Source organism: Corvus hawaiiensis, chromosome 2 (genome assembly GCF_020740725.1).
Source record: "Corvus hawaiiensis isolate bCorHaw1 chromosome 2, bCorHaw1.pri.cur, whole genome shotgun sequence".
Taxonomy (NCBI): domain Eukaryota; kingdom Metazoa; phylum Chordata; class Aves; order Passeriformes; family Corvidae; genus Corvus; species Corvus hawaiiensis.
The window spans coordinates 78,002,984-78,029,196 of NC_063214.1; positions in this window are offsets into that span (position 1 = coordinate 78,002,984).

Genomic DNA, 26,213 nt, shown 5'->3' on the forward strand with positions numbered 1-26,213 from the left:
CAGGTAGACAATATGAACATATTACAAAAGCCTTTGTTCTACCAAAATAGACAAACTTGGCATTTTTTTACTAGAGAAGGGGACAATTACTGGGAAGGTATTTACTGTATAACTGCTTGAAATGTATTATTATTAAGACTTTTCTGTATTAACTAGTTGATTGGGACCCTAAGACTGAAAAATATTAATTCCATTAATATTTAATGGAATTGAATACCATTAATAATTTAATATTAATTAACAGTGAATAATTTGCTTTGTATATCTGGTTTTTTCCTTTTTGTTTATTAGAAGATTTTGATGCAAGAGTGGCAACATAAAAAGTGTATGTGTAAAGTCTGTGTAAGGTTTGCAAGAATCATTTTGGCAAAAAATGCCTTACAAAAATTAGACTTTTTCACTATCCTTCCTTATGAACTAAGCAGTCTTCCCAGTGTTTCATTCAGCTTAGTTGTGGAAATAGAAATTCTGTTAGTTTTCCTGAGTAACTAAGTAAGATGACGAAAATCTTCCAAGAAGAAACTTTTTCAGAAGCTCATTTTGAGCTGAAAATTGACAGACAGATGTATACTTTGTTACTGAAGAGAATTCTGATTCTTCAGGTGCATGAGCAGTCGCACTGAAATCACTCTTAGAAGAGCTGAAGTGCAGGGAAGAAATCAGTGAACCCTCTGTACACAGTGTAGAGTTACCAAGTTTGAAAGAGTGTGCAGAAATACCAGAGTCTAGGAGAAAGAATAAGATTGGGCTGGTTTTTTTCAGGAATTCAGTCTTAAAAGAGAAGCTGTCTGTAGCTAAGTTTGGTAAACTAAAAAGCTATTCTAAAATGTTAACAATTCTTAGGCTAGGTGTGTGGTGATAATAACTTTGTGTAAGTCTTGCTGTAGTGCCTTCCTTAGAGTAGCAGAATTTTATCCTGAAGTTCCCAAGAAACCAAGAGACCTTTTCTCCTAAACTGTTGTGTTTCCTGATGCAAATTGTCTACCGTACTTCTACGGTAGTAAAATATACAAGAAAATCTCATATATAACAGTAATTTATTTTCTTCACAAGCTTGCTTACCTGTTTTCTTTCCTATGTCACAAGGCTATTTCTTACTGAACAGAACATTAGCAGTTCCATTTATTTCAAAGGAGGGGACACTATGTACATGGATAAAGGTTTTAAAAATGGATCCAGATTAATGTGTAGTGCTTCTCTTGTCATTACCACACATGACTCAGAGTCCATGACTCACTGGAGTAGGAAGCACAAAATCCATAAGCTAAAGTTGCTCTGGTTTTTATCTCCTCAAACCTTAGTGTTCATGATGAGTAGTAATAGACAGGGGCATGAACATTTCTATTCAATGCTAGCATGGCATCAAAATATGTCTAGAAAGATATTGAGGCTGCCTGTACCTTTTCCTTAGCACCCTCTGAAGTGTTAGACCTCACAGAAAAGTTATGGATTCATTGCATTCTACTGCCAAGTATAGGGTTTTACATATTGTCCTGACATATCATGGTAAAAGTTGATACAGATACATTGCTGCTGATAAAGTAGCAATTATGTTGCATATATTTGTCTGCTAAAAAAGAAAACAGTATTCAGCCTGCCAAGATTTCTCACTAAAAGTTTAAAAAATTAGAAATACTTGTTACTAATTAGATAATTAGGAAGTAGATTAGAAACCTCAAAAGAGACATGCACTTAAGCCTACTAGTATGTTACAATATATCTGTTTGAATTAATTTCTGTGGTATCATTAGCATTACGTATTAACTTCACAGTTTTGATTAAAATGTGCAATCTGAGGTACCATTAAGTCTAACACTTTGCATCTCACTGGATTTTTCATATAACTAATTAGCACAGGGTTCATGTTCACGTTTTTTCAATATGAACACAGCATTAAAGAAACATATCACTGACTATATTAATATACATGGCAGAACACCACAGAGATGAATTTTTCAATTTTCTAAAGGGTAAACAAAAGAACAAATTTAGCAAAGCAAAAAAAAATCTGTGATTTAGTACATTACCTTTGGACAATTGTGTCAATAAGAAAGAATTTTGATTGTTACACAAATTAAAAACCCTGCTCTGATGCAAGAATTAAAATAAAAGTCTCTTTACATGTCATTTATGAATAGTTTAAGAAGTTCAGTAATCAGCTATTACTGAATATTACTTATTAACATTTTCAGTAAGCAAGAATAAAGTAAGTGGATACTTAGAAGGACAATGCAAAATGAAATGATACTTTTGTGGTTTTAAAGAGGTGAAAACCCCCAAATTTGATGACACAAAACCTGAAAATTAATATGAATAAAAATGTTGAATCCAGTCTAATATTTTTTCTTCCTCCCCATCTTCTTATGTATGTTACATTTCTTTTAATCCCAGCGTTTCCTGATTCCTAGCCCTCTGAACCTTGTGACATCCTACCATTTATCCCCATCATTCTGCCTTCTCCCATCTTGTACTTAATTTGATTTTCTGTCTATCCACTTATACGTATATCTGAATATGACTTACTCTACTGATTCCATCTGTTTTCTCTTCAAAAGTTGTAAATGAAGGTCATTTTTAAGTTAACATATCCATAAGGAAATAATAAAAAGAATTTACCTCCATTATTCATCTGTTATAGACACGTGATGGTTAGTTAACAAATAGCATTTTTCCCTCTAAATCCTATGAAATTGAACTTATCAAATGAAATTGGTTTCCCCAGCAGTCAGTCACACAGCAACCATGCTCTTTTCTGGAGAAAATGAACTGTTTCCTGAGAGCAAACCTCAGAAATCAATTACAGTTTATGAGTTAAACACCTAAATGTTTTCTCGATTCTTTTAGTTTGAAATGCAGAAGACAGCTTTTTCTTAAACAGTTATTGACCTCAGAAGGAGCTAAGTCTCCTAAATACAAGTTAGACACCCAACAGTCATTATAGAAATGGCCACAAGGGCCATTTTCTAAGACAATAATGTTTCAGATTTTATGTTCCTAATTAGGAAAGCTTGAAAAATTAACTAATTCCCCTTTCCCAACAAAAGGAGACATAAAAAAATTATAGAAAGCTGGAAGCTAGAAACATCTTGGGATGGGATTAATTTATCTGGGAGGGACAGCAGCATTTGGAACTGATCTCCAGAGGGATGGAAGATAGACTAATGAGCACTAAATATTCATAAATTTGTGAATATAGCCAATGTAGTCAATGAGTGTCCATGTATTTTACATATAATTAAGCTCGCATGTAAACAGATGCTAGGAAAACATCCCAGATTTAGTGTTCCTCTACTATCCAGGATGTATAGAAAAAAAGCCGAGCCTTATGAAAGAACACAAGCTGTTAGAGCTTGTGTAGTTAGAAATTACCTTTGCGTAACAGCAGGTTCTATTTCTGGGGCAGGACTTCAAACCATGGAGAGATAGGATGTTGGTTTTCTTTTTGTTTTACATATGCATTGTTTGCTTCCCTGCCCTTAGGTACCCATCCATTTCAACCGCTATTGTTTGTCTAGATTTGGAACTCCCTCCTTAGCCTACAAATAGGTAGGAAAAGATGTGAGAAAGTAACATTCTGAAGGGAATGTCTGTTGGGTTGCTTCCATTTTTGTTTTACTTACACTGTATTAGGGCAGTTTCCTGTCCTGAAATACTGATGTATTTGGAACACTTCTGTTTATTCTTAAAGGGACACTGAAGATATTCAGTGCCCTTTAGGGTACATTCTTACTAGTGGTCTAAATTGCTTACTAAATGTTATATATATAAATTCAAATCATAAGTGCATTCTGAATTCTGTTCTTTTTGACATTGACTGAATCTGTTCCAGTTCTTCTTGGCAACTGACTGGATTATGTTGTTTAAATGTGGTTTTCTTCCTATCCCTGTATCAAAACCTTGTTCATCCTGGCCCTCATTTGTGCTTCTTTGTGCCACAGCACATCTTTCATCATTTCACTTACAAAAAAAGATTAAACTATTCCAGGAAGTGGGAGAGTAATGCAATTGAATGGATATTTAGGAGGCCTGGATGTGCATGAATTGGCCCTCAGTAAACAGTTTGGCCCTACGCCTTTAGTCTTTAAAGCAAATTAAATCCTGAATGGCATTTGTCCAGGAAGCATGCTTGATGGAATCCAAATCCCAAATATTAAACATAGGCTGAATCTCTGAAGCAATTTTTCCCTTCATAAATAATTTTAGGAGGTATAACCATTCTTTTCAATAGACAACTAAGGTTTCAGTGCTCTCCTAGCCCAGAAATCTAAAATGCTAAAAAGCTAAACTAAAAATTGATGATACAGAACTGTAAGGAATTAGTTACTATGTTCATCACTGGCTGGTGACTGTATTAGGCTTCTCTAGTTGAAACACAAACAAGCAGAATAGACAGAAAATATGAAACAAAATATGTTCTTGTAAATGAATCCATACCTTTAAATCGTCTTAAAATTTATCACGGATTTCTCAGCACATATGGGTTTAAATGTTCTAAACAATTTTTTAGAGAAGCAGGAGTCAAGAGCTTTTATGTAAGAGACCTGCTGTAAGACACCTGCCCTAACATCATTTTGTCATAGGGTTGAAATTACTTGCTAAAGGGCTCAAAATATTCGATGTCTTTTATGAACTTGAGTGGTGAACAAACCCTGTTGTTATTTGACTTTCCTCTATTGAATATGTAACCTTTTAAATACGAGGGGTTGGTTGGCCCACATCTTAGTTGGAGCCATTTTCAGGAAATTTGTGTAATACTTTGACTTTATAATAATGCTGAGTGTTTATATAGGTATAAGTCAGGCAGGAGCTCTGGACTAGGAAAAAATCATAAGTACCTAAGGACATATTAAATATCAGAAAATAATTTGACAGCTAATTTCATTTAGTCAGTACACTTGAAAACAGTAGACTAAAGGTTAAATTAACATATAATTTCTTAGACAAGCAAAGTAATATTTCCTAATATTACTGACTAGTTTGTAAGTGGAGCTTATTTTTTTTCTGAGACCAAAAGACTAAGATTCAGAGACATAAATGGAAAAACAAATATACATTTTAAAGTTTATAAGTCCAGCACCTCAAAAGAAGTAATGGAATTGTTTTGATTTTTTTTCTCTAAAACATTTTACCTATAGATGCAATTCAGCAGAGCAAGCAAACACTTCTCTTACCTCTTAAAATAGTACAGTCTTCCACAAAATTTACAAGAAAAATAATGATTTGTTTTTTCTGCCATGTAAAACTCAGATGACAGCTTTGTTTAGGCTTGGGACACTCATTAGAAATCTGTTCCTTATCCCACTGTTGTTAGTGGAATAGAAGTGTAGCTGAACAAACTAAACTAAGAGTAGAGTGTTCCCAAAGATGACAGAATCAAAAACTTGGAGATGGAGGAAATGGAGAATGTGAAACACCTTTTTTGGGGGCATTCAGCAATTACATCAGGTCAATATAAAGGTATCTGCACCCTGAATTAAGGTGCTTATTGTACAAGTAAGGAGAGTGCCTGCTCCTCTAACAGCACCTGGTCAAAGGAACCATAAAACAAGAACATACAGAGAGAAACCTGGATAAAACACAGTAATGGAGATGGTGAAGAGACCAAACCTGATCAATCCCACAAATTGGGAAGGATATGTAGGTTGTGAAGGTGTTTATTTTTTTCACTTGGGAGGATAAAGAAAGGGAGGAAGACAAAACACAGAGAGACATAAACCCTGGCCAATTAGTGTCAACAAAGAGTCAGGAACAAGCTTGGTCTGTCACTCTAATTGATGGACTATCAAGAAACAGCAGACAAACCAGGAACTTGCAAAGAGGCTAAGCCACTATCCTTCATGTGTGATAAGTTGTGGCAGAAAAGGGGAAACATAACTCTTGTTTTTAGAACAGGAAAACAGGAATACCTGAGGAACTGTAGTCCAGTCAGTCTCACCTCTGCAACCAGCAAGATCATGGTGCAGATTCTCAAGGAAATTGTGCTGACACATGGAAAATGAGGAGGGGACAGCCAACATGGCTTCACTAAGTACAAATCACACCTGACAAATTTGGTGGCCTTCTATAATAGGGTTATGGCATTAGAGCATAAAGGAAGAATAACTGAAGTCATCTACCTGGAGTCATGCAAAGCATTTGACACTGTCCCAGATGACATCCTTGTCTCTAACCTGAAGAGACATGGATTTGATGGATGGATCACTCAGTATATAGAGAATTGGCTGGATTGTGTCACTCAAAATGTTGCAGTCAACAACACAATATATGAATGGAGAGCAATGAGTGCTGACCCTCAGGGGTCCACAATGGGACCAGTGTTACTGGAAGCTTTCCAGTACCTAAAGGTGGCCTATGAGAAAGCTGGAGAGGGACTTTTACGAGGACATCTAGTGACAGGACAAGACGTAATGGCTTTAGACTGAAAGAGGGTAGACTTAGATTAGATATTAGGAAAAAATTCTTTACTATGAAGGTAATGGGATACTGGAATGGGTTGCCCAGAGAGGTAGTAGTAGGTACCCTGTCCCAGGAAGCATTTAAGGCCAGTTTGGAGGGGACTTTGAGCAACCTGGCCTCATGAGAAGAATTCTTGCCCATGGCAGTGGGGGTTGAAACTAGATTATCTTTAAAGGTCCCTTCCAGTGCAGAACATTCTATGATTCTATGCAGTCTATGGCTTTACGACTGAAACAGACAATGTCTGGGGCTGTTTTCTTCTTTCTTTCTTTGTCGTATTACCATCGTTACAGGAAACCAGTGTAAATTTACCCATTGTGCAGGTTCTTAGGTTGGTTTTCTGCTTTTCACTTCAATTCCTGAAGAAAAGAACATCTGGGGAGTTACAGACCCAGGTGTCTCATCTCAGTGCTAGTACAAAATTGATTTAGAGTGTAATTAAATTAAGGTTGGCATAATATCTGACTCAGTATCACATAGGTACAAATTCATGCATGTGAAATTTATGCCTTTTTAACCTATAGGAGGTTACTAAAAAATTAATAAACAATAGATTTATGTCACCCTAATTGATGTAATTTATGTATTTTTTTCTGACAACGAGGTACATAAAAGTTCATTACAATTAAGGACTATCTAGAAGATAAAAGGCTAAGTCTTGTCACAGATTTTTAAACTGGTTAATCAGTAAGAAAGGAATCACAATGAAGTACTGTTCCCAGGGCTATCAGGTACAATATTTGATCCTGATCAGGCAAGAAACTAACGATTTATATTTAACACATTCTTTAAAGTTAGTAAGTGTTCTTATTCATATTTCACAATCAAGAAACTGAAATAGAGTGCTATGTCAAATTCAGCTCTTGATAGCTATGAAAGATGTGACAAGTCACACTTTTACAGTTTTCTCTCTCTGACAATAGAGATCGAGCTGAGACAGAGAAAATTTGTGAAATCATCCCACCATAAGATTATTTTGATAATGAAAAGGGAAATATGCATCTTTTCTCTCATCGTGCTACAAGTCTAAGTAAATAGAAGAAATACATTGAGATTCTTTTAACCAAGAGTAGGAAAAAAGCTGAAATATTTCAGAAACAATCTGAAAATTACATCAAAATTGAACAATGGTGTGATATTAATATGTGTTTTATTTTATTAGAAATATGGTCTGCCCAGAAAAAAAAAACCAAACAGAAATATTTTTAGTGATTAGAAGTCAATAACAAAATGTATGTCTGATTTAGATTCAAAGCTCAGCATTTTTTATTGGAGTTAGAATATTACACAACATGAACCAATCTGAGCCACACATGCCAACTTAGAAATTTGCTGTGTCCAGTATGCCTTTGGAGTTAAACCTATGGGATTCCTTTTGTATATAGTTTCTTGGTAAATCCCAATTATAGTTCTGCCACATAATCTTTATTTGGCAAATAATTATAATTTTTATTAGTGCAAAGCACTAGCCTCCAAGCTTACATCTGGCCATAACAGGTCACGCTGGAGCCTTTGCTGATTTGAAATTATCCTGGAAAGCACTTTGCAGATGAAGAGGAAAGGCTCAGCTGCTAGCACTCTAGTTATACAACCTTCATCAGGTCTGGTATTTGAAAAATATAGAGTAGTTATTTTCATTTTTTTTTATGATGGACTTTGCTATTATCCAGAAATGCTGCTAGCATTTTCTGTAGTAGTATATCTACTGTCAGCTCATGATCTGTGAAAATATTTTTTACAGACTTTATAGGGGGTGATAAATGGCTTCCAAAAGGTTTGAAACTCTACAATATTTGTCCACCTTTTGATCCCAGGTTTCTTTAACAGTTTATTGCCAAATATTAATCTGTAAATAAAAAAGACTTTGATTAGTTCTCTCAAATATAAATCCGTCACTTCTTCTTGATTCCAACAAAGAAAAATGCCATAATGCATTTCTGAAATGAGTGTTCTTCAGTGCTGTGATTTTTCTGATTGCGATTTTTATTTCAGCAGGCTGTGTCCTTAAAAAGGCTAGCATAGGTAACAAATACCTTCTTGGTCCCTTGTGCTGAGTTATTTGAATTTCATGGATTAAATAGGTCTGAATACTTTAGTACTTGAAAGCAGTTCACACAAATGTATTCTGTCTGCTGAAAAAAAAAGGACTATGATTGCCTTGGACGTTTACAATTTGATTTTACTGCCAGGGAATTTGTGGAGGGTACTACTCATTAAGACACCTGTTACTGGACATAAAACAAATAAAAATTATTCATAGTAAATGAGAAAGGTTATGCTGGAAAATTCTCACTGTATAAGAATATTTTATCTGTATCTCTATAGTCAGGATATTTGATGCAAGATGGGAAGGTCAGCTCTTCTGTTGTTACTGGTCCTGAATTTGCTATGTTGTTTCTTCTTATGGTGTATGTTTGTTTCATTCACAAATTGTTTATAGTCCTGGGGTCTCCAGTGTAATCCTGTGACGTTTTTGTTATTGTCTCACACCATTACTTTTTACTCTGCATCCCAGGGCTCCATTTTCAAGGCCCTTTCTAGCATACCAGACCTATTTACATCTAAACCACACTTTTAAGTCAACAGTGAATGTTTCTGTCCACATAAATCATCAATATATTACTACTACTATTCATATAAAAATTGGGGTTATGCCACAAAATTATACAAAGCTGACCAAAGTGAAACAAATGAGGTAATAACAACTTGGTCATTAGAAAACTGTCATTAGAGTTCAACAAGCTAAAAAATACTCCAGGCAAGCCAAGAGAAGCTCAGATGCAGCCTGATGAGCCTCAGCCCAGTTGGTGCAAAGTTCTTGGCTTGTAATTAGCAATGGCAGTGCTGTATCTATGTAGCTAAATGGCTCCAAGGCAAGGTGACATCCTCTGGTTTTCTTCCTCTCTACACAAGGGCTAGCTTGTTGGCTAGTTCTGAATGCATAACACTTGATTCTGAGTCTAATCATGGTGCCCAGTGGTATTGTACTGGAAGAACACATTGCCATTGTGCTTGAGTGTAACTTTCAACTCAAATGATGCAAAAGAAATTGAGACAGTTGTGTGAAGGTCCAACAGAGACGTCACTTCTTTAGTTCACAATTCAGTGTGCATATTGCTCTGTGCCATGGGGTGTGACCTTGAGGGAGAACACTTTGAAGACTTGCTTGTGCAAAGCCTAAGTATGGGAGGACAGAAGAGAATGAAGGGAGTTCATGGACTCTCCATTAATGTATTCATGTTGTAACCGCTGGACCCTGCCTAGCAGGCTGCTGCAGCCTGAAAGCTCAGCGAGGGTTTCCTAGGGCCATGCGGTTGATCGCATCCCGGAGCCCATTTCTGACAGCCCTGCGATTTGGCTCGGGCAGCCAGCAGCATTACAATGCAGTGGATGGTAAAGAAGGTAGAGAAGGGTCTCTCATGAGGGTTTGAGGTGGCTTTAATCACATCTTGTCCCCGTGATGTTCAGAGGTAGAGAGACAGTGTGATCTGGGTGTGGGGTGGTTTTGTCAGGGGCCCAGGGGCAGTCCCTGGGCAGGTTGGGGTCCAGGAGCAAATAGGGAGTAACCAAGGGAGTGGCCAAGGCTAGGGCAGGGAACAGGGGGAACATACAAAATCATGGGGTTAACAGGCCACCACATATTCATGCTTGATTCGTGAAAGAATTATTTTGAGAAGGGGTGGTTAGCTAAGAAATCAGGAAGCAAATTAATGTTCAATCAGTGTTGATGATAAGGGGATGAATGCTCAAGCTTGTTTGACTGTGTAGATGTATCCATAGGTCTCAATATAAGTCCGTGTCTTTTCACGTCATCAAGAACTCTGAAGTTTTGAAAGTGTCTGAGACATATAGTCAACACTTTGTTGCTCTTTCCACCTTTTAATGCCTTTGTCAGACAAGCAGTGCCAGACATTTTATATATTTAGTGTATCAAATGTAACAGTGTTATTAAAATTATCCATACATTCCTATCCAGAGGTCCATAAATAATTTCAATTATTGATTTTAATGGTATACCTGCTCCAACTGCTGCATTTCCATTAATGATTCATTAATGTTCTTGGATTTCCTGCTGATACCAGCTGAATGAAGAATATTTCCTGTAACATTGCAAAATAATCAGGAAGACAGAAAAAAGTGTGTATATTTTTTTCTATTTTAATGAATGTAGTCTTGTTAAATACATTTTATTAGAGGAACTGAAAGGACTATCAAATGTGTATGTGCATTGTCTTTCACTATTTCATTAATTTTAATTGTGGTAAGACAATCTGCTTTAAAGGAATGGCATTGGTGAGCACTTTGAAAGAAAGATCATTTGTTTAGAATTGCTTGATTAAGAACATTTGAAAGAGCACAGAGGCTTAGTGATTAAAAAAAAAGATTAAATGAGGGAGAGTCCTGAGGTGTATATCTTGAAGAATTTGAAAGATAAAAATTTCTTAGCAGTTAAGGACAATAGCACTGCAGGAAATGCTAGGATAAATATCCACAAACAACTATTCTAAGGAAACACTAAGAACTGGGTTACCTTTTGCAGTATCCTAATTCTCCCACCACCCAGATTTAATCATGTTTGCCATCTCTCCCACATCTTTTGTAGATATGTAATTATGAATTTTCCACCAAGAGCAGGAAAGGATGGTCTAGATGTACAAGATAGCTCTTGGGTAGCGTGCAATAGTCATTATGAGGCACTAGGAAGGAATACATTCCCTCTCATCTGCCCCTGCTTCTAAAAAGGCAGGTGAGATAAAAATTACACTAGCATATGGAGGTAAAAACAAGACCATGAATCTGTCATGTGCTTGGAAGCCAGTGAAAATCTGAAGATTTGAAAGCCAAGAGAGGGGAACTGAGGAATTTGGGAATAGATTTGACACAATCATTTTAATTGGGATGCCTTAAGACCAACATTTCTGAAGTATACGCGGAATAGCTGTCTTACATCATCATTCAGTATTAAATCAAACTACTCACAAATCCCTAATGACATTTGTCATTTTTGTAGTGTGGACAGTTAGTTATTATCACAAAGAATGTCAATCTACACAGGAAAAGCAATTTCCTTATTGAAGGAATCAATGTTCAAAACTTATTGGCCTATTTTATATAGGAATTTCAGTTAGATTAACAAAATGGTTTGACATGTAAGGCTATCAAACTATCTTCCAGAAAATTATTTCAGGAGTTGCTTTTCCTCTTTATTGAAGCAAATAGTATGTACAAACTGGCTGCTTTTCTGTACTCTACTACAAATATTGATGCCAAAATGATTTTTGCTTTTATATTTTCTTCACATATATTTGTAGCTCTGTGGACTATTGTTGTATAGTTACATAGTTCCTAGGTAACTTCAGTATTTTTCCTTCCCTGATAGACAGAAAGACAGAACACATTCCAAAAGGCTGCTATCCCATCTTGCTGCTTCTAGGAACCAAGGTTAAAACAGCTTCTCGAGATACTTTCTCATAAAGAAATTTCAACTAGTACAGCTAGTAGCAAGAAAGGGGGGTTCCAGAAGAGGTAGAATCAAGGGGAGAATTACCTTATTACTTGTGCTTCTAATTGGGAATTCCTGCCAATTATGCTAATTTGCTAAACTTATAAAACTGTATTCTCCCTGTGTGGGGTGGGGATTTCTCAGTATATGCTCCTGGAGGCCTCCAATTAAAGACCAGCTTTTATATTACCTCCTATACTAATATTGTCTCGAAAGTGTGTTGTTTTACTTCTAGATCTTTAAGGAAACAATATGATTGTTCATCCCATGAAGTAGAATTAAAATACAATTCATTTGTGAAATTTATTTTTTATATTTCAGAAAACAAAGGCACTTTAAATCTGGAATTCATTCTTTTCAATAAATTCTATGGTATGGTTTTTGGTATAATTATTTATCATGTACACCATATAGAACACAACAGCCATCAATCTTTTCCCTAATACTTTAGCACATTTACCCAAAAGTCATGCCCAAAATAGTAAGGCTAATTTTAGGATACAGGAAATTAATTTACATAAAATCTAACAGTACAAGAAGCATAGTGTAATATACTACCAACAGAGATCTTATTGATTTACTATTTTGGTAATATATTTTTAAGATTTAAATTCTGACAGTTCTTCCTCTCATATATTTCCTATGAAGTAGTGAGTTTGCCACTGATGAATGATCTTACAAAGATACTTTTCCCCTAAGCTGGTCATTCATACAAGTAAAAATTCTTATTTAGTAGACGCAGTATTTCTTTTCCCGCTATAGCTTGTTATTTAAAACAATGCAGATTCTAGTGATTTCTATTGCAATGCGGTACAGGTAGCTGTATGTGAGGACATTTGAGCAATGAACATCATGAAGACCTTTCACTGAAAGAAAGGAGACTATCAGGAAGCTGTCTCTGACCATCATTAGACTGAATCAAGTTTGCGTTTAGTGTCAAGAAAAAAATGTATTTAATCCACTAATTCAGCATAAAGATTTCTATTAACTAATCCTCTCAAACTGTAGCAAATGCCATGTTCTACGACTTCATAACATCATGCATTCCATTCTCAGGATAATACTTCTGATTTGGAGAAAGCTTTAGCCTCTATCCCTACCATTCACTGGAGTGTCTTGCAATGCTTTTGGAGGTACTAAAATATACCTGGTTTTTTTTGGTTGTTGGAGTTTGGGAGGGACAGTTGTTGGTGGGTTTTTTTGAGGTGCTAGGTCCCCTTCCTCCCTATAACTTCGTACAATTTTGCTTGATTTATCTAAACCCTATCTCATTGTTTTTCATGTGACTTAGATCCTGGCAAATTCTAAATATTGATCAATCTGAACTTGTTGAAATATATGCAAGACATTTGGAAGTCGTTGCACTTCTCAGTATTTCCACAACTCTGTAAATGACATTATTTTATATATTGTTTTTCATAATGCATGTATTGAAATGATTCACAGTTTTATATCTTATGGTCAATAAAGGTAGTATTCTATGAAAAATTTAGTTAATATGTGACATGAGCAACAGTATTTATATAAACCCAGTTGGTGCCGGTGTTGCAGTTCCAAGTCATTGCTGTGTTGCAGAGAGGAAGAAACAGTCCTGCTGAGCACTGCAAAGATGTCACCCCACATGAGGTGGTCCCAAAGGGACCCCAGGCCCCTCCTTTCCTTGAACCAGGGTAAAACACTCTAATTTTGTTTCCTGGGTTGCAGACGATGTACAGAAAATACGGAATATAATACACACATTTTTTGGGTCATCTAGGTCTCCTAAGACAAGGGCAAACTATGTCCTGGGGTGCATCAGGCACAGCATCACGAGCTGGACAAAGGACGTAGCTGTGCTGATCTACTCTGCACTGGTGTGACCTCACCTCAAGTCCTGTGGCAGTTGTGGGCACCACAACATAAGAAGGACGTCAAAGTATTAGAGTGTGTCCAGAGGAAAATTATCAAGGTGTTGAAAGGCCTCGAGGGAAAGAATTATGAGCAGCAACTGAAGTCCCTAGTCTTGTTCAGCTTAGGGGAGAGAAGGCTGAGGGCTGACCTCATCACAGACTACAGTTTCCTGAAGGAGGGCAGTGGAGAGTAAGGTGCTGATCTACTTTCTTTGGTCATTGGTCATAGGACACAAAGAAATTAAATGAAGCTGCCTCAGAGGAAGTTCAGATTTGACATTAAGAAAAGATTCCTCCTTGAGAGGGTGGTCAGTCATTATAACAGGCTTCCCTGGGAAGACATTGGTTATGGCACCAACAATGTCAGAGCCCAAGGAGCATCTGGACAATGCTCTGAGTCATAAGATTTATTTTTAGGTAGCCCTGTGATGAGCTGGGAGCTAGGCTAGAAGATCCTTGTAGTCTTTCCAACTTAAAATCTTCTATGATTTTATGAAACTTATCATGAACTAAGGACCATTCTAAACAGATATTCTTCATACACATCCCTTGCTCTGGAGACAGTTTAGTAGCCTGTGTGCAGACCAGTCCATGGTGAAAGAGAGAAAGATCTGTTCTGAACAAATTTAATTTATCATCAGAGACTCAGCCCTTCACTTAGCTTGTCTATTACAGACATTCTAGCCGAGACAATTCTATCCATACACAGACTACATAATTATAACAGTTAAAGTCTTCTCAGCTAATATTAGTCAGCCAAAATTCAGTTTTATAGGATGGGATTTCTATACCTAAAGATAAATATGTAGTGCAATTTGAGAAGCCCTACCACGTCCTGTGTGGTCTTCCACTGTCACTTCAGAAAGATGTAGTTCTTCTGTTTTGTGTCTCATCTCTCTCGTACGGATGTCTCAGATGATCACAACTTCTAAGTTTTTTCTAGCATAGTGTGGGAAGGAATTATGTACAAAATCCAATTGGTAGTCTTGGTAATTACCTTTTATGTTCTTTACATAAACCAAAAGTATTTTCATTTTTGAATTTGATTTAATTCTATTTATTAATTAGTAACAGAAAATTCTTTTGTGATTAGTTATGACATTTCTCATTATCCTCTTCCTTGTTCCCTCCCTCCTTCCCTCCCTCCCTCACCCTTTCCTCCTTCCTTTCTTTCTTCCCTCCCTTCTTCAAAGATCTGTCCTTAAACGTTCTAGTGACATGACATAAGAACAGAGCTGTGACTCTTTTGCCAATTTTCTTTTTATTTGAAATAAAAGAAAGTGGTCTCTTTTTCCTTTTTTCCTCTTTTTTTTTTTTTTTTTTTTTAGTTAGAGAAAATAATCATTGCAGAATGTCCCTTCATCTAACATGGGGGCATGTGTAATACCACAAACAGCTAATAAAGGATGTCAAGGCAACAGGAATAAAAGCAATAGAAAAATCAATTGAGATTGCTTCTGCATCTTTACACAGAACCTGCAGGACAGAACATTCTTTTTAAAAATAGCTTGGTGAAGTTAACTTTCAGGTTTACTTAAAAAGCCTTAACAACTCTTTCCATAAAAGTTTTAATGCTATTCCTTTTAGAGCAGGAAAATAAGCATTATATTCTATTATCTGCACTATGGATTCATTTCAGTATACAAATTCTTGTATATCTATGTTTTATCCAAACATAGACACATGCAAAAAAACCAGTGAACATGGAAATTCCCCCATTATGACTGTTTTCTATACTCTGTAAACAGTTCAAAAGTAGCACCTTACTCCTTTCATGCATTATTCTCACAATATTCCTTTCTAAATATTATTCTGGAATGTTTTGAAGTGTATAGAACCTCTATCCATCCATCTATCTATCTATCTATCTATCTACCTATCTAAAAATACATGCAAGATAAGTGGGAATATTGTAATACTGCTTAGCCTGTCTTTGAATATAGCACTCTATTTACTTCCATAAACTTCCTTCTCTCTTAATCATGAACTGCTGATGTCAACTGAAGTGCCACAAGAACAGCTGACACAAGGATTGAACATGGAATAGATTTCCAAACTGTTGTGTTTTATGATTCAGGATACAATATTGCACATATAGCAGCCCACGAGTGATCATTCCTAAGAAAATTTGGCCTTTTTAATTAGTCAGTCATTTCAGGTTAATGCAGTGATAAGAAGTTTTTTCAGTTTACCATAGACATTATGATCACTCTTAAAGAATTTGGAAATACGAGGCCACTTTTTAAATTTTGGCATGGAAATATAGCATAACTAGTGATGCCTCTAAGACTACTAGGATAATATAGCTCAGGATTGTCTAGCTGTGTTCCGTATTTTTATTTTTGTTCTCCCCTCAAATCATCAAAACATTATTTGTATTTTCTATACTACAGAGTAGTCATTTGTTAAAACAGATAATAGCTCATGTCATTTTCAGCTAATTTTTCTGGTGAAAGTGTTATAGCAGAAGCACTATGGCAAAATTTGCATAGGTTTTTCTCTCCTCCTAGAACAGGAAAATAATGTTTTTTATGCATGAAATTTCAGAAGGGCTAACTTACAAAATTTACTAATAATGACATATCAAGCTCTCTTTTCCAGTCATCAGACCAAAGAACAGAACTGTGTAGCACAGTGAGACACAAACACTGTGAATAAGCTCTTTTTTGGCTGTTTTTCAAACTGACAATTGCCTAAAAACTGGAAACATGTTCTACATTTGACTCATTCATCACACAAGAGTGAATTCTTGTAAAATTGTACCTAATAGACAAGAATACCACAGCTCACAGTCAGAAGCCTGTTACAAACAAGGCTTTTTAAGCGATATCAAACACTTGTTTGTAACAATTCCTTACAGAATTCACTCTGGTTTTAGACATTTATGTAGGAGGCCATATTGAGAAAATATAATATTTTTATAATTTGTATCAAAACTACTTCAAAGCTCTTGTTTCTGCAATTTATCCTCTACATTAGGCTACATAAAGATGAACACTTCCTAGGCCTGTAAGATTTAACTATCCTAGGCTCAGGAGATAACTGACCTCACAGAGATGAACTCTAATTGATATTTGTTGCATGCAGGAGACACATAATTTTCTAAACTCCGCATACCTTTTATCAGCCAAAAGCAGTCAAAAGTAAGTATATAATTTCTTTGTATATTAACATACTGTGGGCAGACCCACCACACTTTTTCTCAAAAATGCAATTTTAGTAATCCAAAGTGCATCATTACATCTTAGTTATTTGTATGGAAGACCTATATTACCACTAAGATTTTGAGAATTCATAGTTCCCTTCTGATTTATTTCTTTTGTGTGTTTATACAGAGAACAGTTTATCCGTGACATTCAGATCTTGATTCACTAGAGATTTTGTCTGTGCTAGTCTCTGGTTTTGTAGACAGCGACAGAATAAGAAAGTACATGTTTCAGTGCAAAAATGATGAGCTTGAGTTTTGCCATCGTTTTACAAGTTGGTAAGAAGTTATGAAATATAAATTGACAAATTCAGATGATCACAGCCGAACAACTCTGCCTCTGAGTTTCAGTGTGTACAAGTTCCTCATGCAAACAAATCCTCACTTTGTGAAGAAAGCAAGTTTCATAAGGTACTTACTGTCAGATAGGTCAATCAAGGCACAATTAGCTCTAATTAGCAATCCCACAGGCTATTAAAATTGTTTACCTTCTGTTGAGATAGGCACAAAAAGGTACATAATTTTTTCCACTTGTGAAAACATCAAAGAAAAATATTTCCGATCTGAACCATGAAACCAATTATAAATGAAGACAAGCACAGCAGTGATATCAGCAGAATTTAGGAAACCATTTGTATTGCTAATTGCAGCATTTGGGCTAGCTGAGGGAGTATATAATGCTCTTCCTATGAGGCTCAAAATAAAGGGTCCCGAATAATTTCTGGGTCTTTACATATAAAATTTCACAAGGACAGAGGAATCAAATGACAAATCTCAGGACTTTTTACAAGTTCTATAACTCTTTCAATTCTTATCTCAATGCCTGAGTAAAGAGGTAGAATGGTAAAAATTTTTTGCTTTTATTCAAGTACATAAATTAATACCCTTGTTTTCAAAAGGAAAGGAGTCTAGAATAGATCAATGCCTAGATCGTGTTCATTTTTAAAAAAGCTAACATATAATAGAAAATTCAAATAGGAAATGAAAAGGCTAGAGAAATCCATAGTTTTCTCATCTCAGTTTTTTGAAATTGTATTGTCTATAGAGGGGAAAGCAAGCTTCATGAAAAGCAATTAGCATGGATTTTACAAGTTAAAAGCTTACACAATACGTTGCATTCGAATTGAATTTAGGGAGAAAAAAAGTTTTAGCTTCTTTACTGAATGAGGAAGAAATTGTTGCACTAAAACCTGCTTTAAGTGAAGTTCCTGCTCTGATAGACCTTTCTTAGTTAAGGACAAACAAGAATGTACTTTGTAACAAGGTCTTTGCCCAAAAATGAGGCAGCATGCCACAGAAATTTTTTTGTTTATCTGACCTGCTAAATGTGCTTAGATGCTACTGGCAAGAAAGAATGATTTAAGCAATGATTTTAAACATATCCATGAAACCATTTAAATTATACTTAAACAGAAAACCATATAAGTAGCATTCCTCTGGATGCATTTAATGTACTTGAGTATGTTCAGAGGAGGATAAGAAATCTGATGAAATAGCGGGAAGGCATGTCCAGTGAGGAGCATCTGCAAACTCTAGCTTTACCTAGTTTGGAGAAAAGGACGCTGAGGGATAGAAGTGGAATTGGAGGTGCTGATCTCCCCTCTCCAGAATCCAGTGATAGGAAATCTAGGAAAGGCTCAAAGCTGCACCAGGAGAGGTTCAGACCAGGTATTAAAAGCATTTCTTTATCAAACTCTGCAACAGGCTTCCTAGAGGGGTGATAGGTGCTCCAAACCTGCCAGTGTTTAAGAGGCATTTGGACAATGCCCTTAACAATATGCTTTAAATTTTGGTCATCTCTGAATTGTTCAGGCAGTTGGGCTAGACGACCATTGTACGTTTCTTTCAACTGAAATATTCTATTTTATTCTAGTCTAGTCTAGTCTAGTCTATTGTAATTTTAATATTTTTTTCAGGTAAGTTTGCAATCACCTACTCCATGTTCATGATAATAGATTAGATTAACCAGGAAGTTTATTATTGTTTATAATTATTTTAATTCAAATAAATGCAATGAAAACTGCTAGCAATCCATTATAGCTACAATGGGAAACTGTAATTTTAATTAAGTTCATAATTTGGCTTTCAATATTCAAATAAGGTAAAGAAATATATTTGTTTTTTCATTACATGTTGCTCTCGAAGAATGAAAACTATGAATGGCATCTCTAGTTATCATACAAAAGTTATTGATTTGAGTTTTTAAATTATTATTATTTGAGAAATAAATATGCATAAAATTTCACCAATATTTAGATCACCCCAGTATACATGTAGAAAACATTATTGAAGCCACTACATTTCATCCTTTGCATAACAATATCTTGGCTGGTTGGCACTTGCTAACAGAATTGTTAGGCTTCATCTAACATGATGTATGACTGATTATTTCTTTTTAATTAAAATAATATAATCCAAAGGATTCTAATCCCTTATACCCCTGACAGAAATGAGATTACTCATACATTTGCCACACAGTGGATTAACCTGCCTTTCTAAATGTATGCTCACCAAAAAAGAGCAATCTTGTTAATATATTTCATCCAACCTCTCTAAAGCTGCACAGGAAAAGATGGAGCTTATAATGAGACCATGAGATTTACAGATATGAGCTACAGCAGACCAAGGAGGTGGTAAAAAAAAAAAAAAAAGGAAATCCTGAATCCAGTATTTCTAAATCAAGTAGCCTGACAGATGATTACATAGAGGAAGCTGCAGGTCAAGAATTTCTGGTTATCACAGCTCAGGCAATATGGTACAAGAAAAGAAATAGCCTAGACAGAACAGTTTAGGCTTTTGAAGACAAACTCCTAATCCATTAATTCTACACAGAAGCTCATGGGAAGTTAATGAAACTCAAAGGCATCCACTCCTGGCATAAAAGTGCAAATCCTGCTGTTTAGACTGCTGACTGAAGTGGAATGCAACACTGTTATTTTCATCTATGTGTAGGTTTTGTGTTGGTGAAGACTTAAAAGCTTGGAGTAGACCTAACCACAAATAATTTTGTTTTCAAAATTATCATCAAAACAACTATGTTTAGCTTACTGTCCTCTGAAGTTATATTTTTGGGGTATGAACAGTAAGAACATTAAATAATCTTCTCCTTCTCTCAAGAAAAAACAGTTCTGGAAAGAATTTACAATGTGTTTATTTAATACATGTTCTAGAATTCTTTGTAAAAAAATCCTGTATGTGTCATACAACCAGACTGAATTGCACAAAATTTCTTCCTGCCTTGTATCAAAGCACTATATTTAAAGATGCTGTAAAAAGCACTTGCTGGACACAGTCAACATTTCTGTAATACAAGTAGGAAAGTTATCATTATTCTCCTTCTGTAATTCTGAGAAAAATAAAGAAAACACAACTATTCAAATCTCTGGCTATTGTCATGGTCAAATGATGTTCAAGCTTCACAAATGTTGAATCCTTCCTTAATTCTGACTTATTCAAGTTAAAATTAGTCTAAATAAAATCTGTATAATTACCACAAAGAGGGGAGTAGAGGGGCTTTTTTTTTTTTTTTTTTTAGCTGAAAGACCTGTTTGAAGAAATAAGGCAAAGAAAAGACAAAGGAAAAGCTTCAGACTTCTCACCTTATTTATTTTCAAAAGTAATTTTTTTTTTTTTTCCCCACCTTCTCCTTACTTCAGTAGAGACTGTTATGCTGAGTTTACTTCTGGTACTAATGTACTTTGCACCAGGCTCTCTTAGTATGGTCAATAAATAGTTCAAATCTTGTAATCCAATTCAAAAATATTAATATATACATGTATATTAACATTTATATGTTATATAATTATAACATAATTAGAACTATTACCTATTCTCTGTAGTCTAATACTGAATTCCAAATATAAATCTTAGTTTCATGCCCTATAATGAGCTGTTGAGGTAACCTTGATTTATGACTTTCAAAAAGAACTCTCAAAATATAATTGTAAAATATAATAAAAATCAATTCCATATGAAATTAGCAGATCTAGGAGCTTCAGCTGAACTGTCTTATAATTAAGTTGAGAAACTGGTTAATCTAATGAAAAAATTCTTACTCATTGTAGGAGTATGGAAATGAGGCTTGCTGGGTGGAAAAGACAAAAGCTGGAGCAGTTGCAAGATTTCCATCAAAACTATCTTGAGAGTAATAGGCAGGGGGAATCTATGTAAGTCATCATAGTAATAAAAAACATTCTTAGAAACAGTATTTATTTTTTCATTTTGATCTAGAAAGGTATTTTTTTGCAATTTTTTAAAAGAAGAATTTCATATCACATGGGATGACTAAGGTGTTAAATCACAAAAAAGGACAAAAAATTGAAACACTGAAAGATTTGGGAGCTCCAGCATTACAACTGAGACTAGTTACTGCATAATTAATCTGAAAATGAGATAATGCATCTAGCATCACTATTTTTCTTTTTACTGTCAGTTTATCAAGTTTTATCTTAAATGGAAATTGCATGTACTGTATAATTCCACTACACAGTTTAGATGGTAACATTGCAATACAAAAGTATACAGTAAAATTTATTAAAGTTATCTTTACAGCGAATACATTTTTACTACTCATTGTTTCCAGATATTTAATTTATTTCATTTAGATTTAGTTTCTTTTCTTAAGTTGTTACTATGACATACCTTTTTTTCTATTACAGTAAAAAATAGTAGTCATTAACTCTTCTAAATGGAAGACACTGTTTTTGTGGAATACAACCATGATTTACTTCTGTGTTAAGAAAAGTAGACTTCCTTCCGCCCATGAGATTCCTTCATTCTTCAGCTGAAGAAAGCTGATGCATTTATAATCCTTAATTATAGTTTTATGGTAGGTACATCCATGGATTATAGCCACAGGTAAGAAAATTTGTTTCTCTTGGTAAAAACAGTTTTATCTGAACACTTAATGTAATGCAGCTTTCAATCCCCAGAGCAGGAAAATTCTGGTGGTGTTACTAAGAAAATGCAAAAATTATTAATTGGTTTAAACAACTCCTTTTTATCAGCTAATGTTACTCCAGGGAGAAGACAAACCAAGAAATGTGCTATTTGTATTTAATTCCATAAACACTTTTGTAATCTATGTTCTTTGGAGAGAGTTAACAAAACATTGTGGTGGATATTGAGAAGAAGAGGATAAAATTCAAAGAACAGTTATTCAATATCTGGTTTAGTTGCCTAAAATTAGACTGCAGCCAAGGAGAAGGTAGATTTGTACTGCTACCCACACTATCAATGAAGTATTCCCTCCCTGTGTTGAAAAAGGAAACAAGATCATCACTGCAACGTGTTTCCATGTCTTGTTTGAACATTCAGGTTTGTTCAACTTTAAGTGACTCATCATAGTCATTAATGAATAAGCAGCTCCATAATTTGCTATCCAGATCTAGCACATACATATATTTTGGGGCAGTTGGGAAGAGAGAAGGGAGGCTTTCAAGTTTTAAATGCTACTGTTTAGTTCTGTTGTCACTTGGGGACAGGTTTTAGTGGCAAACATGGCAGTGGGAGGCTAAAGGCTGGACTCAACGATCTTAGTGTACTAAGTAAGGCTTTTCCAAGCTTAAAAATTCTATGATTTTATCTTTCTGCTCTCAAGTGTTTGTCATAATAATATTTTTCATACATTGAACCAGGAAGAGTAAGAACTCTTATGACAGAACATTCTTTGTCCATATAGACACAAAATATCCCATCAAATTTTATTCTATTAATCTACTTATCCGAAATAAGTAAAATTTCTTAAACTGACTTCCTAATGCTGTACATAATAAATAGTGCTTCAAAATGCATTGAGTGTTTGAGGAAATAAATCATTTATTTGAACATCAGCTATGCACTTAAAAGTAGTTACAGAAATCTCCTTAGTCAAATGTTTGTCAAAAATAGGAAATTGTTCCATTTTACAAGATTGATGGATAATTGAACTATAAAAGTCTGCCTATTGCAATGTATCATTATTTTTGCATTGAAACTAATCTTTAATCTCTAGAAACAAAACTCTCTTAATCATTCCATTTAAATCTAAATAATCTTGCCTTAAGAAGATATTCCGCTTAAAAAAAGGCATGGGTTATACTGTCACTAACTTCAGTATTCAATAATCAAATTTTGGCATTAAAACATCACTATCGCTATTTAATATACATTAAATATACATGAGACATAACATATTTAGCTTTTTTACATCTTTGCAGTTCTCACACCTCAAGATTTGTGGTTGATGACTTACATTTCCTTAGTTGATACCATCCAGCTTTATTTTCCTACTATAAGAGTTTATTCTTAAGCATCAGTTTCTTTATGAACATTTTATTTTCAGGCTGTTTCCCCCACCTTCTCCAAAATGTCATGTTTTGCAAGTGAATGTACTTACAAGTTTTGACTTTTGCACAGAACTACAAGTCTTCAGTGTCCTTTGAATGTAATTACTGGGTGGGTTGGTAGCATAAGATAATACATCCCTTTTACTAACATGAATTGTAGATGATAAAAAAATTCCTCCTCAGAGAATTTCTTTCTAAATTACTTTCAGTTCATTCATTACATAGGATCTTTGTTCAGGAGATGTGTATGAGAGCTGATTAAAAAAAACCCCTCCCAATTCCTTCTTATTTAATTTCAATAACATTAGATTCAGAAAGGGGCAATAATTATTTCAGCTGAACATGAACAGATTTCAAATCTTAATTACAGACTATGGTACACATCCTTGTCTCTCAGACAAATGAGGAACACGACTATTTTGAAAACCCATTGCCAATCTATTTTTTTCTATTTACTGACATAGTAGATACTGTGACCACCTTTCTGAATATTTAAGTTATAATTTATCCAATGTTTATAACGTAAAGCATGCATGCCATCTGGGTGTTTTCATGCCATCCTTGAAGCTGAATCAATATTATTTGCTTAGAGCAGTTGCCTCAGCATACAGATCACTTGAAATGTGAATGGTAGAAGTGTAGGAAATTACAGCTTTGCATCATGTAGCTCAGCTGCTCCAGACTTCGAGCACATCCTGTCTGATTTTTTTTTGTTCCAAATTTTTTTTTTTTTAAGTAAAAATAAAATGTTTTCTGAATTCAATGGGAAGGAACATTGTTACCCATTTACTGTTTGAAAAGAAAAGAGAAATAAGGTCACATGCCCTAACAATTTGAGTCTGGGGTTAGGCCAATCTCCTAATTGTTGTAATGCAAGTTTGCCTGAGTGGGAAACTCTGAATTTAGCATTAATAATTTACTTATTTCTCCATTACAGATCTTTGTAAAATGACTTAAATGTAGAGAATTCCTCTTGAACTTTTCAGAAGAATCCACAAATCTGTGCAGTATTCAAGAACTTAAGGTATTTTACTAGGCCTACCACTTAGTAGCAAGGGCAATTCTTTGAAAATAATAATTCAATCTCACTTCTAACTAATAGGCCCATAAACTAATCAGCTGGTCTGCATCTGTGAATATCATATTACTGGTTTGCCTTTGAGAAGAGTAGAGGATATTTGAAAAATCAATCATCTGGAGTAGTGTATTTGTCCATTAATAACAGTATCACATTTTGATGAGGTTACAGACTTTTTGTACTAACTGAAAAAGATCATAAGTGAGGCCATTCAAAGGAGATAATTCTTGAGTTTCATTTAGGGAAGCGGTACTCAGCTTTTAACAGCTGAGGAGCATGCAGCTGCTTAGGCAGGTTTCTCTATGAATTCTTTCACACTTTTAAGCTCCTATGCTAAATTGATTCCTTTGTGGTTTTGTTTCCTCTTCACTCATTAATTGATAATATTTTTCTCAGCAGATAACACTCTTTCTGATGTTTAACACCAGAGGCACTGAATGTACTGCAAATGATTTTTCCAGAGATCTTATGTGTCACTAGGAGAGTTGCAACAACACAAGTCTTCTTTTCATTTTACCTTTTTTTTTTCTTTTTGATGCTTATCTAGCCCTAAAACTCTGTTATAAACAAAAAACTGTTTCCTGAGTTATCTTATGTTTATGAAGCAGATAGCTGAGACCATGGCTGGAGTACTGCATCCAGGTCTGAGCTCCGCAGTACAAGACAGACATGCACATACTGGAGAGAGTCCAACAAAGGGCCATAAAGACTATGAAGAAAGTGAAGAAAGGCTGAAGGAGCTGAGACTTTTCAGCCTAGAAAAGGAAAGGCTCAGGGAGAGCTCATCAATGAATGTATATAAATACCTGAAGGAAAGTTGCAAAGAAGATCATGGAATCATAGAATGGTTTTAGTTGGAAGGGATTTTAGAGGTCATCTAGTCCAATTCCCCTGCAATGAGCAGGGACATCTTCAACTAGATTAGGTTGCTCAGAGCCCCATCCAACCTGACCTTCAATGTTTCCAGGGATAGAGCATCTACTGTCTCTCTTGTCAACCTGTTCCAGTGACTCACCACCCTCATTCATCCCCATGTCTACTCTTGTTTAGTTTAAAATCGGAATCTTTTATCTTATTGCTACAGGTCCCATTAAAAATTCTGACCCACTCTTTCTTATAAGCCCCCTTTAAGTATTGAAAGGCCACAGTAAGGTCTTCCCAGGGCCTTCTCTTCTCCAGTATCCAGTTGAGAACAACCCCAACTCAGTCTGTCTTCATAGGAGACATTTTCCATCTCTCTGATCATTTTTGTGACCTGCTCCAATAGGTTCTCATCTTGCCTGTACTGAGGGCTCCAGAGCTGGATGCAGGGTGGGGTCTCATGAGAGAGGCATAGTGGGGGAGAATCACCTCCCCTGACATCTTGGCCAGCCTTCTTTTGCTGCAGTCCACAATATGGCTGGCTTTTTGAGATGAAAGCACACATTGCTGGCTCACATCCAGCTTTTCATCCACAAGTAGCCTCAAGTCTTTCTCCACAGTACTGCTCTCAAACCCTTCATCCTCTGGACCCTACTGATACCAGGGGTTGTCTGAACCCAGGTGCAGGACCTTGCACTTGGTCTCATGAGGTTCACATAAGCCAATCTCTGAAGCTTATCCAGGTCCCCTGGATGGCATTCTTTCCCTCAGATGTGTCAATGACACAAATCAGCTTGATGTCATCTGCAAACTTGCTGAGGATGCATAGATTCCAGTGTCTCTGCTGTTGATGAAGGTAGTAAACTGTACTGATCCCAAAGATGGAGCCAGTCTC